Genomic DNA, 10,940 nt, shown 5'->3' on the forward strand with positions numbered 1-10,940 from the left:
GGATGTGTTGCGTGTGCTGGTTGCATCACTAGTGACAGGTCTTCACAGTCTTAAATTATATTTTTGGGCAAATGCCAACCGAACTGCATTGTGTGCCATAGATTTAGCATCACTACTGTAGATACGTGTGCCGTAAATTGCTTAAGCTTCTGGGATTTGTTATGCTAAACTAGATAATTTGAAAGTGGATGACAAAATAGATCATAGACAGTTTCTAAGAGCGGGAATCGTTTGAATACTCTCTTGCTGCACATCATCCGAGTATCCTAGAAAGACTTTCCACTGCCAGAAAATTTTTTATTGCATTTTAAAACAGGATACATCTTTCTAACTGTTTGTGTTCATGTTGGTATCAATTAGTTTTCTACATACTAAATATAAACTTTTCTCACCTGGGTAGCAAAAGTCATCATATCCTGCTGAGACAATAATGTAACTTCTCTTTGCCACTGTTAGATCTCATAATGCACTGTAGCTCAAAATTAATACTGAGTGATTTTATTGTGCAGAATTGTAATAGGTTTTCCTAACACAAAAATTATCTATCAGCATGTTAAATAGATTGTAGTTCTAGGCAAAAAAATTAGTTGGAACTTGCTGCAGTTTTGAATTGTGAGAATTCTATCTGAGAATAGCCATCTCCCCTGGGAAAAAGACAGGAAGGGATAAATGAAATAAATAAGAGAATTGGAATGGAAATCGTGAGTTATCAGCAACCCAAAGTGGAAAGTGGAATGCAGCTGTTTATCTTAGAATGCGAGCATGCAGTAGACATACCTTTCAAATCTAGAGAGAGCATACGCACAATCTGTCCATTCTTTCCATCAACTTCCTTTATGCCATTATCTAACTAAAACAGTTAACATTTGTATTTTCAGATAGCACAAATACTTTAATAGGATGATATATTTTGTACTGTATAACTAATGTGAGATAAACTGTAGTGATATATTTAGGTGGTTAAATTTGATGAATTGCTAATTTTGATCCCCCGCCTTAAATTACAAATTGTATGCTGACTAGCTGGTTATTTTGTTGTCTAGTGGAAAATATACAAACTTGATAATTTTGCTGTTTGATTTATTCTCTAATTTAATAAACTCACTGTTATAGTTAATCAATACATGGACAGCTTCTGATACTTGTGAAAAATAGGCATAAGAGATTCTAAGTGTAAGCGAAGAAGAGTTAGATATTTAGGACCAGATCCTGGTGCAAGAAAAGTCTCCTTTGTGCTGTTCAGAGGCTGGATAAGGATTAATTTAGGGCTTGTCTACACTTACAGCACTGCACTGGTGCAGCTGCGCCACTGTAGGGCTTAGTGAAGACGCTGCCTACCCCGATGGGAGAGCGTCTGCCATTGACATTGGCACTCCACCTCCCTGAGAGGCGGTAGCTGCATCGAGGAGAGCAGCCCTCCTGTTGACACAGCGCGATCTACCCTGGGAGTTAGGTTGGTATAACTGCATTGCTCAGGGGGGTGGATTTTCCACTCCCCTGAGCAGCACAGTTATACCAATATAAGTCTGTAGTGTAGTCCAGGTCTTAGTGTGGGAGACATCTTGGTTGGTGTGAGTCATTGCACCTGGCTCTACACAGTTCTCTCATGGTTCCTCTCCAACATAAGCAATATACTAGAGTGAAGAGAACATGGTGAGAGCACAATCTAACAATCACTTTTGGCATAAAGGCCCAGTTTCAAGCTAACATAATTTAGAACAGCCCTGAGGATCAGGGTGGGGTCAGAAATTTGGCATGTCACTCTTTCCCAGGTGTGCTGAGCTCAGCTAAAGTACACTTGTAGATTTCTGTAGACTTTTGCCTCTTAGAGCCACACAGTGGAGAAGGAGGGGAGATATGCTACAACGGTCGTGCCTGGAGACCTTATACTTTTGATGGTCAAAAGGAGGTGCAGTGACTACTTCTGACATGCTTTGGGGGAAGGTACTCAGCAGCAGCCCTTGTACAGCTTTGGAAAAAGCATGGCATGCACTTCCCAAGCACAGCCCTCTTGCTGCAAACTGCCACATGAGATAGGAGGAGACATTGCCACATACCTACACTATCAAAGCAAGCCCTCTCCGGGGTAGCACTGCAGTCACTGGAACTCCCTCACCCCCACTCCACACCCAAGAACAGAAGTGCAGGTATTATAGAGCAGGGAGCCACACACTTTTTTACTTCTGTAGGCTGAGCTTACTCCACATGCCAGGGGCTCCTTCCATCCCACCTCACTAGATCCCTTTGTTGCTCCTCCTGTCCCCCTCTATTTCAGGGACTCACTGCAACCCCACCAACTTCCTCCTTCATGCCAAGGGTTCTTAATACCCTCCTTATCCCCCCTTTCACCAAAATCAATAGGGTTCTGCCCACTGATACCTTGAACATTCCCTGAAATTTTGGAATTGATCAGATGCGGCATTCAAAAGTAATATTACGAACAGACCATGTGGTATTACGAACAGACCGTGTGGTCCTTCACCAGGCTAATCTCAGCCAGTGCAGTGGCTGGGTACAGGGGAATGAATTGTTGTCACAATAATCCCACTTGCACAAACAGTCCTCCCATTACCTATCCATAGTGCATTGGTCACTGCTTAGCTACTACTGCCAAAGAGCTTCAGCCATGGACCAGGACCCCACAGTGCTAGGCACTGTACAAGCAGAGAACAAAAAGTCAGCCCCTGCCTCAATGAGTTTACAATCTAATCTTAGACTGCCTATGGGATCTTGTGTCTGCATTGTACCACAGAGGGCCAGCGCCTGCTCTGACCCACTTACTTGTACAAATAGCGCTTGCAAACCTTTGCCTGATATTTTATCAGCATCAGTTTCTTACACAATAATTTTCTAATAAATTTGTAGTAACTTAACCATGTCTCAGAGGAATACTTCCTATGAGTTTATTGCCAGGAGCATGTATGCGGGCACTGGTGACTATATGGAATGATGAGGTAATGCAATCTCATCTGAATGCTCTCATATGGAACACCCTGGTCTACATGAGTACCTTGATAAGTAGGGCCCCACCTGGTCTGGCAAGCTCTTACATTTCAGAAGGCAATCTAGAGAAACTCACACCAAGAACAACAAAAGAAGCATACAGCAACTTTGTGAAGGGTTTTATTTTTTGTTTTAAATGAACATCGTCAGATATGAATCTCTGAAGTACGTCACTGAGATGCAAAGTAAGACAATATTCAGATCTGAAACTAGACAAAAAAGTCTATGATGGTGGGTCCAACATGTCACGGTAATGAGACGGGGACAAAACAAAACCCGGCTGCAACCCTCCCCCCCCGTATTTTGAGGAATTTGATATCCATAATCTGGGAATCATCTCTACCAACAATGTATTTACTTTACAGCAGGCTCTCCTTAAGGGCTCGGTGTTGGTCCGACTAAAGGTATCACATCACATCTTTCCTCTGTATTCTTTCAAGAACTAATACAGGAAGAAAAGCACGACCCTGTTGAATTGCTCTTTATAAAGAAAGCATTATTAAAGAAATCTCATTTTAAGGTTCATTTAAAATCTGACACTTTTAAAATCCTAGTCCTGATGTCTGATTTATGATGTTTCGTTGCCGGATCAGTTAGTTACATAACATTTTACTTGTGAAAATAAAGTTAATATAGTTCGGTTAATAAATGCTGAAGCACTTCACTATTTGTACTTTAAAAGCTACTTAAATGACCAAATCTATTGCTGAATAGTTTTAAACTACAGCTATTTTTTAAATAAAATGGGCAGCTCTTCAGATGAGGTATGATCCAAAGCCCTGTGAAGTTAATGGGAGTTTTTCCATTGACTTTAGTGTGCATTGGATCAGGTCCTTGGTATAAACTGGCATAGCTCCATTGCCTGAGTATCTGGCTTTTTGTCTTTAGCAACTAATGCAGTAAACAGCACTTTTCCAAGGACCCAGAGAGTGAGTTCATCAGCCTTGTCAGTACCAGGTTACGGTCACATGATTAAAAGGGTTATTTGATCATTGGGAAGATGTTAACCAGACCTTTCAGGAACCTTTGGTTGGTGGGATAACTGAAAATAATAAAACTATTCACTAGCAAACACTGAAATGGCAGACAGATGCATCTTGAAAGAATAAGAGGAGAGACTGAAATTCTTTTAGTCCAAATAATTAGTCCAAAACAGATAATAAGAGAACAAGATCAGAGACAGATCGAAAATGTATGGTCAGCAGATAACTATTTCTGAAGGTAATCATAAGCCAGTGAGCTAGTATATCAGCCCGTGCGCCAAAGAACATGCTCCAGCAATAGAATGTCAGTCTCCTTTGTTTTGGGGCTTTAGTTTTAGTTCTTCAAAGTAAAAGTATTTAACACAAGTTCAAAATCTCAGTCATGTCCTTTCCCACCTGACCCAGGGTCTTTTACAGGAGCTTATTTACTCCCTGCAGCTCTTGCACTCCTTCCTAAACTACTCCAAGGCCATCTAGATTTAAGCTAGGAGCTAAGGTAAGCCTCTCTGCACCCTTCTTCTCTCTAGCCTGGTTCTTACACCAACCAAGCTATCCACCTGGGAGGTGCATACGAACTGAATTCTTTCTTCTGATCCATGGAAAAACCTGCAAAAAACCTTCCTACTTCCTCCAGTTCAAATGAGCTACTTGCTGGCTTTTATGAGGACCAGATGATATGCAAGCTATCACCTGATCCCTTGCCTCACAGTATGAGATGGAAGGCTGATGGTGTGGGAATGCCAGGTTAGATCCAACTACCTTAAAGGGCCAGTCACCCTACAACAGTAACATTGCAGCATAGATGGCTTTCTATACTACAGCATAAACTTCTGTACTTCTTCAGCACTTGAATGTCAGAAGTAGTTACTGTCACATAAATGGGAAGCATGTCAACCTTCACTAACATGGATAGGCATGGTTCACACCACTTAAATGGGTCCTTCTTATCTTATCTTTGGTAGCTTGATTGGCCCTGACCAAAAAGGTTAGAGAACTTGGTCCAGATAAAAATTAAGTGTGGAATGGCTCAAACTACCCAACGCTTACTAAATAAGGCATTGTTGCTCCTGCAAACACTTAGTTAGATGCTTATCCTTAAACATGTTAGTAGTCCCCTTGAAGCCATAGGAACTACTTGTGTGCTTAAGGTTAAGAAGTTACTTAAGTGTTTGCAGAAGAGGTGTGTAATTAATTAGCAATATAACACAATCTAACTATAAAAACTAGGGTGATGGACAGTTGCATATAATCTCTGAAATCACCCGAGGCATGGAAAGAAGGTCCTTACATCTTTAACTAGCTATGGAAACAGCTGACATGGATGAGGCCACAACCCCCTTTTATAACCAGGACTCCAAATATTCAGGCATGTCTCCACTACAAACTTTGGTCGACACAAGTTATGTCAGCGTAAAGCTGTCACAGTTAGTGTGTTGCTTGTGTGCAAGCATACTTGTCTGCTTCCATGTGCTTTGCATACTCACTAGGAGGAGTGCTTGTGTTGATGCAAAGTGCAGTCACCAGGGGTAGGTGTCCCAATGTGTCACATGCCACCCTTCAGCTCAATGCCTTGTGGGGAATTTTTGCAATGTGTTGCAGGGCACACACAAGTCCGGCAGAGGGGGCTGGAAGCAAGGGGTCAATATCTCCATCCCATACTGCCATCCATGCCTCCATGATACTCACATCTTTAAGAACACAGGACTGTTCAGAAAGCTGCAAGCCAGGACATTTTTTTCTGATTGTCAGATTACCATTGGTGATGTTGAAATGCCAATAGTGATCCTGGGGTACCCAGCCTACCCCTTCCTCTCCTGTTTTATGAAGCTGTTCACCGGCCACCTTGACAACACTAAGGAAAGATTCAATTACCAGGTCAGCAGGTGAAGCATGACCGTTAAATATGCTTTCAGCAGACTGAATGAATGTTGTTGGTGTTTCCTCACTAGATTGGATCCCAGTGAGAAAAATATCCTAGTTGTTATAGCTGCCTGTTGAGTCCTGCATAATATCTGTGAGGCAAAAGTTGCCATGGGGATGGAGAGCAGAGGTGGAGTGGCTCTCTGCTGAGTTTGAACAGCCAGACACAAGGGCCATTAGAAGATTTCAGTGTGGAACTATGTGACTGAGGGAGGCCTTTAAATAGCACTTTAATGGTCAGCAAGAACAATGTGCTGTGCTGGACTGTGCTCTGTCTAGCCTTGAAGTTTTGGGGGCTGTGAGGAATTGTGTAGTGCTTGGTGTACATGTATGAATATCACACTGTCTTTTAATGAACCCATGAATTATGTGGTGCTTGCTGTACATGTATAATTAATACACTGTGTTTTTCACTGAACCTATGAGCTCTGAGGTCCTGTTCTACTACAAGTAAAGTGTACTGTAAGGAATGCTAGGTACATCTATTTCCAAAAAATAAAAATTTATTGTGTACCAAAAAGAGTGCAAAATTGTGCAGTTAAAAAAACACAGTGCAAACTCAAACTCAGTTACCAGAACAGAACTTTAAAATAGTAGGATAGAAAATGTTCCTGTCCATTTCACTCCATTTCTGCCTTTCTCATAGGTCAGTGTATGTGAAGCTGTGGTTGTCCTGACTGTCCCCCAATGGTAGGGGTAGGGATGGGACCCATGACGCCTCATTAAATGTTGCATTGGAGGGTGGAGGAAGCTGCTGAAATGGTATTCTCCATGGACTGCAAAGTGAGGCAAGCCCATTACTGTTGAACCTGTAGGTCAAGAAGAGTCAGCAGCATTTGTGTTTGCGGCCTGGGAATCCCCATCCTGATGTATCTCCCTCTTCTTTTTCTGCTGGGACTCCTGGGTCTTTCTTTTGTCTGCTCTTTGCTTCTCCAGGCTGTCTGCTGTATTCACCCTCCAGACCTCCATCACGGTCCAGTGCAGCCCTTGCTTGCAGGATCTCGGTGAACATGTCCTCCCTAGTCCACTTCTTTCTCCTGCTCATCAGGGTCAGGCATCTGCAGGTGTGGGGAGGGTAACCCTCAAGGTCTCAATGGCAGCAGCTACAGATAAAACAGACAGATGTATTATTGTATGTACAGTCACAATGGAAAGTGCAAAATAAGTTTCAGAACCTCCCTTCTTTTATTCCCATATGAGTTTTGAATAAGACATGTTTATTGACACTTCAGCAAAATGCCACTCTCCCCGCCCAATGGTGAGTATGGCCTGCCCAGGGCAAGATGGGAGCATTAATGAGCGGGGAATTGTTCAGTGTGTAAATCAATAACATTTCAGCCCCTGTTTCCATGGATATGAACAGGGCAATGGCACTGAGCACTGGCACTGTTTTCCACAGGTGGTGGTGATTTTAGCAGATATCTCACTCCTGAGGGTCACAAAGGCACAGAGTACCCAACTGCTGCTGGCATCCTGAAGCTGCCTGGGCCCGTATGTCACTAGCCTGTTCAAGGCAATGGTGCCCGCTGAAGTGATTGCAGAGTGGCGTGGGAAAGGGTCAGAAGAAATAAGACAGCTGTCCCTAGAAATCTTAGGGAGAAGATTGCAGAGGGTCTCTCAGGAGGACACAAAGGACATCCCTGTGTACATATACAAACTGCTCTACACGACACTCTGTGCCTAACCCTACAGGGTTATGAAAAGCAGATAACAATTCTACCTCTGTCTGTTGTACTGTTGCTTCTTCTCATACTAGTAAAACAATAAACAGTTGATACCTGTGTCCTGCTAACCTAGGGTTGAGCCAGGTGCCATCTTCACATTTAAACACTGTAAGGTAGAATGCATGCACACACACTTACTTGAAGTTCCTTCCCTTGCATCGAGCTCATCCATGCTCAGCTGGTGGGACTGGCTAGAATGCAGTGAAGTCTAGAAAAGATCCTGGCTCACAGCATAGTAGGCCTCCCCCACCCCTGCACTGCATCAACAGTATATCAACCGTGGCTTAACGCTGTTTAGAGAGGTGGTGTTACTGTGCTGCCATAAATAGGCACTTACATCAGTGGGAGACAAATCTGAGTGTCGACAGGTGCACAAATAGGTTGATACAATGCAACTTACGTCAAACTAACTTTGTAGTGTAGACCAGGCCTCTGTGTCATGTGATCATACTTGTACAGCTCCAATGGGCACCACTTCCAAAGAGGTTCCTGCAGCTAAGTAGCATCAGAGGCATACTTGGAAATATACAGAGGCCACCATATAGAAGAATATTCTTTGTTGTGAAAAAAAGAGCCACCGTCAATTCCTCTACTAGCAGGTCTTTTAATGTAAGAAGCCAAATGTCAGGAATAATGTTGGTTGGCATATGCCTCTACAAAATAAAGGTCTCCTTGCAAATTATTTTCACAAGAAATCAAATACTGGCAAAACAAATGCTATCTTAGTTACAGTAACATCAGTTATTCAGAGACAGTCTCAGTTTCTGGGAACCTTATTGCATGTTTACATGGCACCCTGAAAGCAACCCAGTGCATTGTTTACATGGCACCCTGAAAGCAACCCAGTGCATTGTATGAGGGTAAATATATATACTGGCAAATTATAATTGTGGCAGATGTTGTGCTCACCTCTGAAAAGTAAGTGGGCTAATTAGTGCCTTATAGGTAGTTTGATTATCCTTCTACACTCATTTGAAACAGCTTCAAAGGAAACACAGGGCAATGATTCAGCCACGACAGCTCAGGCTGTAAATCAGATATTAAAACTCTCTGAAAAAGTCAAGGAATCCTGAAGATGAGGAGAGACTCATTTTCATAACAGTGGCAGAATACTTGCCAGTCAGACCCTGGAAAGGATTTAGAACAAATGTTCTGCAATCAGTTTATACTCACATTGAAGCAGGAGAGGAAAGCATCCACTGGTAGACAGGCAATCTGAGTCCACTGCTTGTTTCTGCCACAGCCTTCTTTCCTGATCTTGGAGAAGCTACCTCTCACGTAATAATTCTGGGTGAGAACCTCATTGCTGCTCTGGCCCCTGTACACCAGGTAGAAATGCCAGAGCAGTGAAAAAGGGCTCTTAAAGTCTTGGATCTGGCCAGGAGGGGATTCCCCTGGCACAGAAACTGAGCAAGACACATAAGACTGCCTTCTGAGAATCCCCTTTCAAGCCTTGGAATAGAGGCAGGGCTGGTGGTAGGTGGTGGATGTCAGGTGTGAGGCCATATCATGTAATGCTGTGTAGATTCTTGGCAGTCCTACTCCCCATAGCCAGCTAGGTACAGGTTGCTGTGACTTAAATAGGCCCATAGGGTTGTCCATGGTATGCTGACTGCCACAGAGCAGTCCAGAATTGGGAGTGCACAAAGCTGGCTTAATGCTGCTGTAGTTTTGTCCCTCATCCCTGGGATGCGAAGTCAGTGCTGTGCTTCTAACTTCACTCTTTGAGTGCATTTATACTAGAGGGAAAAAAAGGTATGTTCTTACCTCATGTTAGCTAACACACGTGGTAGCTAACACGATTAAAATCCTAGTGAAGACAAGGCAGTTTGTAGTTTTCACATGAGTTAGCTCCAGTTGAGGTAACTGTTACGGTGGAGCTTTTATGTGAGCAAAAGAATATTCTCAGGACAACAAAACAGCTGCAGAGAAGGGCCTTTAAAAAGAGGAAAAAGTTGTTAATTCTCATAAATCTTATTTCCCACGTTGTCTGTTTAGTATGCCTAACTTGCAGTGTATGAAGTAAATAATTGAGGACAGTGTTATGCTACTGCTGAATGGATTAAGTAGCCAGACCACCTTGAGGAAAATGAAGGCAGTAACAGCCTTTACTGACTGTACTTTGTGAAAGGGAGATTGAATGTAGTATGACAGGTTTCAGAGTAACAGCCGTGTTAGTCTGTATTCGCAAAAAGAAAAGGAGTACTTGTGGCACCTTAGAGACTAACCAATTTATTTGAGCATGAGCTTTCGTGAGCTACAGCTCACTTCATCCGTACTCCTTTTCTTTTTGTGAATGTAGTATGTACCCGAGTAATCGGATTCGAATATCTAAACTGTATTGTTAAATCTATTCACCTAAATGTGGGTTATTGCTGATTATGTACTCTATGTATTATATGACTTTCACAAACTAACTTTTATATTTGTGGATAATCTAAGCACTATACCCAAATGTACAGACACTCTTTTCCCAACCTATGTATTATATAATATTTTTTTTTATCATTTCGCTGTGTGTTACTGTTCCTTTGTTCTACCAAAATTCAGGTTCATTTACCATGAGTTATATTTTTTAGCAGCAGAGAAGGTTAGCACACTGTAGCCTAATCAACTGCTACATTCTCTACTTCAGGTTAGTGCCATCTTGGAGAACGCTTTCAGGCAAAATCCACATTCTGAATCCTGTTATAATTCAGGCCAGTTGGCAGCCTTCTTTGTGAAGGAGTAAGGAAGAAGACCATATTGAGGAGGAAGCTGCAGTATGACCTAACAATGGTTTGGTTGTAGCTATGGTAACTGAGAGGGCAGTAGAAGGAAGTTCCCTCACTTTACCCATTTATAGATAAGCAGGCTTCAATGTCTACAGTTCTGAAGACCAAACCTTCAGACCCACAAAGCAGTTAATAAAAGAAACCCTAATAAATCATAATAGCTCCTGTTATTTCCTATGTTAAAAACAAAGTTTAAAGTTTTCTTAAATCACGCTAAGCAGATTTATCAATAAACATGTTAGAGATGAGGGTATGAAATAATTAAAGTGTTTGGCCGGCCTCAGGCCATTCTCAGTGTTTGAAATCACACATTAGGTTATGTGGCTGTGAGGTGTTGATTGGCTTTGGTAATTCGTTGGTAAGTGTTCAGAGACTGGTGGTATTTCTGTTCAGTTTCCAGCTTTTAAATCTTCACAGAAATCATATATTTGCCCATCATTTGGTTTTCCTAGACTCTAGCTACTGGCAAACTTCAGTCTTCTTTTCAAGCATGTTCCTGCCCTGCTAATGGAAGTGAAGCAGTGCCAGGTTTTGTA

Source organism: Lepidochelys kempii, chromosome 1 (assembly GCF_965140265.1).
Source record: "Lepidochelys kempii isolate rLepKem1 chromosome 1, rLepKem1.hap2, whole genome shotgun sequence".
In the NCBI taxonomy this organism is placed as follows: domain Eukaryota; kingdom Metazoa; phylum Chordata; order Testudines; family Cheloniidae; genus Lepidochelys; species Lepidochelys kempii.